At 38.1% G+C, this 5,000-nt stretch overlaps 1 protein-coding gene across 3 annotated transcripts in view; it reads right to left on the bottom strand.

The window, feature by feature from the left end:
• Positions 1-5,000, bottom strand: part of TSHZ3 (teashirt zinc finger homeobox 3) — an 83,124-nt gene that overhangs the window by 72,540 nt on the left and 5,584 nt on the right. The window contains exon 1 of one of the 3 annotated variants that reach the window (XM_075576327.1): positions 3,882-3,984. The exons of the other annotated variants lie outside the window; for them this stretch is intronic. The gene's annotated coding sequence lies outside the window, so the exon portion shown is untranslated. Of the gene's footprint in view, positions 1-3,881; positions 3,985-5,000 lie in introns of those variants that run through there. 3 annotated transcript variants of the gene reach the window in all.

Consider the following 5,000-nt stretch of genomic DNA (forward strand, 5'->3'; position numbering starts at 1 on the left):
TCCAAAAGATCTAATGTAAAGAATACCCATTACACCGTGGGATTATTCTTTAACAGCTGAGCTGGTGACGCGGAGTATATACCAAGGGTCATGGAAGACTGCAGCCGCTGGGCGGGGGTTAATTGTGTGATGTTCATGGCATTACAGTGAAACGTGGGCTCCTGTAGGAGAAGGCCACTTACTGTGGTTAATGTAAAAGGTTAGCCGTAAGCTAATTATGGTGTTTCTTTCCCGTAAAGTGAACGGTTTCTAATACTCGCATGGCCTTTTTGAAATACAATAACAGCCATGTCATAGTTACGAGTGGGTGTACATGCAACTCAAGATATATTATGCACTTTATCCAGAAAGTGATCTTTTCCAGTTTATACTAATCCTAAAAACAGCACTAAGGAACCACTCTGACCCGCTAACTCAGCCTGGCTGCACTGTATTTCCCATAAGCACACTACAGTCACTATACATTCTAATCATTGTACAGAACAATCTTTAGGAGAAAAGAAGAAAAGGCAGACTTGTGAGCCAATTTAAGAAATAACTGCTGATACATCAGTTATTGACTATTTCACTCCTGCTCATGAAAGTGCTCAAGGCAAAAACAGAGAGCAAAATGACAACATCAACCGCACGCAATAAACTGTAACGATGGAGAACGCTGAAGCCCTAATTGACAGCTGTCAAGCTAATGGGAACAATGGCAGCTGGTTCTGAAAATATCTGTTTTCTAGCAGGATACTCAGTGGAATCGTTCAGCCACGCTTACATTTAGGTTATTTTCTGTCGTATTGTTCCCTATTCTTTGCAGAAAAGAAGCCAAGGATAGCCATAACGAATCATGTTGTCAGCTTGCTACTAGGGAGCATCTCAGTCCAACAGAGAAATATGTGGCAGCTTGGAAGGCAAATGGAGTACCACAGGGTGACACGGTGAGTACCTTTACATCAAAAGGTATTTTAATTTCTCTATACATCTGCAGGACACGTTGAACGTCAACATGCACACAAAATATCCATAAGATATTAATCTATTCAACTCCCCAAACTCTACTAAATGTACACGCATTATTTGCCATATTTGATTTTCCAGAGGACTATTAAATGTATCTATTTTAAAAGTTTATTTTTTCTTTTTCTTCTTCTTCCAAATCACTGTAATAAAGAGGTTCTGGCAATTATAAATGGGAACAAAATAAAATGTATAGGTGTGAAAAGAAAGAAGATTGGAAATACATATTGTGCAGCACGCACACAATGTGCTGTTCCACAATCCACTCGCTTTATACTACAGGAAAATATATATATATATTTTCTGCATTAAAATAAAACCAAAACACCACAATTACAGTCTTTGTGGCCCAGGCTGGTTTCCATTAAAATGGTGCCTCTCCGTTTTCCAATATTGTAAGCGGACGCTTCATTTTAGGTTTAGTGGTGTAGGGTTCTAGCAGCTGTAATGGTCCCGAATTTAATTGGATTCTCTCTGCAGGTTGCAAGATACTTTACAAGACCACGGCAGATAGAGCTGTCGAAACCACATAAGTTCTTTCTACAGACCTGTGTGGTCTGCACGGCTTATATACACCAATATCAATATGCAATTCTTTAGCTAAGCACCTTATTTTGTTGTCTTGTTTCATAATGGAATTGTTGAAGTGGCAATCCCCGTGGCCATTTGCACGCCGATAAAAAAAAGCATGGTGCGTCTTACAGTATTATTACTAAATGTGTCACTGATATTTGCTGTCCATACCTTTCCAGTAAACAGAAAATACTTCTACTTTAAAAGAATAATGGATGATGAGAAATAGGTTTATGCTTCTGCAGTGTAGTATTAACACTTGAGCTTGGCATAAAGAATTTGTGCACCTGTCTCTTAAGTCTACAAGGTTTGTTCTGCCGAGAGTTCTTTTGTTGCTGGTCTTCTCCTCCAGACCATTAAAAGGGCCCTAATTCCTATGAAATGATTATCCAGGTACCAAAGCCCATTTGTCACCTGCAGCAGAAAATTGAGTTAATGCACAACTAAAGGCAACCAGGACTGTGTAATATCAACTTGATTACATCAAACTAGCTGCAAACCTAATTCTGCTCGATGACACTGCGTGGAGCCTGTCATCTCCAATCATGAAAGCTGTCAGGAATCCATCAGGTTTACAGCTAATTAGGTGAACACTAATGAAGCTGGCAAAACAACTTTTCTTTTTTTACGGCTGAGTGGACCTTTCAGTTTGGGGGGGGGGAAAATGTCTCAAGGTTGCTGGGGAAGGGATTTCCTGAGTAACCAATCAGTACAAAGCAATCAATTTGTCATCGCTCTGAGTACGACACAAAAGCTACCATGAACCCTAAAACTTGCAGCTGTGAAGGCCAAAATAAAGGGGGGAATTAGGAGTTACTTGAAAAAATAAATAAAACACACACATCTCACTCATTTCCCATCAACAGTATAAATGGTTTTTTTTCACTCTACTTAAATAAGTAGCCATTCAGTCATTCGATGTCTCCCCATATCCATTAGGCACAGGCATTCTGATAGAGTAAAGCAAAAGCCAGTGGATGGGAAAGACTGGAAGCACTCACTCTGCCAACTTCTGATTGACCATTAAGCTATTGATGAATGTGCCTGTCAGGAGAGAGACAATTAAATCAAATATGAAACAAAGTCGTTTTGACGGGTCATTTTGATAGAGCAAAACCATTCTTCCATCTCCTATTAGTACTGCAGTCAAGTTCTTTTTTTTCCCTATCTAATGAATGCTACTTAACTAACCTGCTATTTCTTAACTGTAAAAATAAAATGGTTGCACATTCCTGATCAGCCCTTCTGTTTTGTAATACTACAAAGCACAGCAGCACAATGTCGACCATAGAAAACTCATTTAACAAATGGCAGGTACAGAACACTGCCTAAATAAAACCAGTTATGATGATACATCGTCATCTGCAACGCCTCAAGAATGTGTGTTCAGCAAAGTAACAATCCTTTGAACAAAGTCCAATGTAATAGTTCCCTACAGGCAACTGTGAGGAGACGCTGCTAAACCCAAACTTGCTCTTTGAGCCTTTTATTTCAACTTGTCTGCAAAAAATGGATCTTGATTTATTTTTTTAATAAAATATAGTTCCTTTTTTTACATTAGATGTTGCCGTGTATAAAGCAATGATTAAATACTAAATTGAACCGTTTAGATCTTACTGTAATGTTTGCACAAATAATGTAGGATTATTCAATTAAAACCAGACAGTACATTATATTCTTTTCAATGTCATTTCATTTAGTAAAATCTATTTACATCCAAATCATCAAATACTGCCTAAAGTATCCATTCACTTTTCTATTTGTATACACACTGCGGATGCAAATCTTTTTGGACAACAGAGGCCTTAAAACTCACTGCAGACCATTGTTTTCCAGTTGCAGATATCTCTGTATTTATGGCATAAAAGTTTAGGCTGATACAACCATACCCAATACATATATATTTTTAAATGCACAACACACATAGATACAGTTAGAAAAAGAAAATCTCCTGCTGATATTTAAACTTATGAGATGCACAAGAAGAAATATGTAATACTATTGTTTAAAACATACAGAAATATATAATATTTGAATATATTATAGTGCTTTCTACATATTATTTTTTTTCTGAAACACTGCTCCAAAGAAGCCTGTTTACATTCATTTTACTGTGTAAAATAAAAAAATTAAAAAGTAGCTTTTTTTCACATGACATAACAGTGTTGTTGTCCTTAATTAAATGCACATTATACTATTACTCTGGAGAATTAAAAAAAAAAACACACACTTTTTTCCCAGTGTTATTATTATCATGTATCTGATGCAATCAAAATGCAAGTATAAAAAGATTAGCAGCATACCTGAGATTTTAGTGACTATGCTGATAGACCCAGCTATGGATAAATGCCACCCATGTTCTATGAACCCACATGGAGACTGCAGCCTGGCAGCCTGCACCCAAAACCTCAACTGCACAGGGGCACATGTGACGTCACGGAGCCTGGCGTTACCATGGCAAGTGATTTATTGATGTTCATCGGGAATGAATAGATCAAAGACAGCCGGATGACAGGCAATCAATCAGTCATCAAATAAAGGATGGCAACAGGCCATAAAATGAAATCCTTTTCCATTCCACATGTCCTAACTGAACATTATTGCAAAATAATGTTTTGGCTTTCTTCTCCCCTACCCCCCCACCCCTTCCTACCATCTTCCCCCCCTTCTACCTACCCTCACCCCCACCCCCCACCCCCCTGTAACCTCACAAACCAGTGCTAAATCCTACTGAGCTGGTATTTGGAACAAAAACTACAAGTAACAGCCCCCCCCCCCCCCAAAAAAAAATAACTACGGTAACTAAATAAATGTATGTACAGTATGTATGTATATATACATATATATAATACACACATAGTGACATACTGTATACACACACAAATATATATATATATATATATATACACACACACACACACACACCAAAAAAGGAGAGAGGAAGGAATATTTAATGCCTGTATCAAAGCATGACAGGCAGCTGACAAGAAGCAGACATTTTTTTTTTTTTTATCTTTTGGGTTTTTTTCCACAGCTCTGTAGATTCAGAAATGAAAAATCAATAGGATTGCTACAGCTTGCCAAAGTCATCCATAATATCCATGGGATGCTCAGGCTGCTCCCAGCCACTCCAGTCATCTGCACAGGATCCTTGAAAGTTCATTTCCCTGGCACCCTTCTTCTTCTTTTTTTTTTTAATACCCTACTACTAGACTTTAAAAAAAAAACCAGCACCTCCTATAAACAAACAAGCACCCAGACCCCCTTGTGGAAATGATTCATTCTCAGGGACCAGCCAGGATGATGCACAAAATGAATCAAAAGTGAGTGGCTAATAAAAGTGAAACAAAAGAAAATACTGAGCTACACCTACCCACTGGGGACACACAGCTGCTGCACAGAGTAAGCCCTTGTGTTTGGGG

The sequence above is a fragment of the Ascaphus truei genome, chromosome 19 (assembly GCF_040206685.1).
Source record: "Ascaphus truei isolate aAscTru1 chromosome 19, aAscTru1.hap1, whole genome shotgun sequence".
In the NCBI taxonomy this organism is placed as follows: Eukaryota; Metazoa; Chordata; class Amphibia; order Anura; family Ascaphidae; genus Ascaphus; species Ascaphus truei.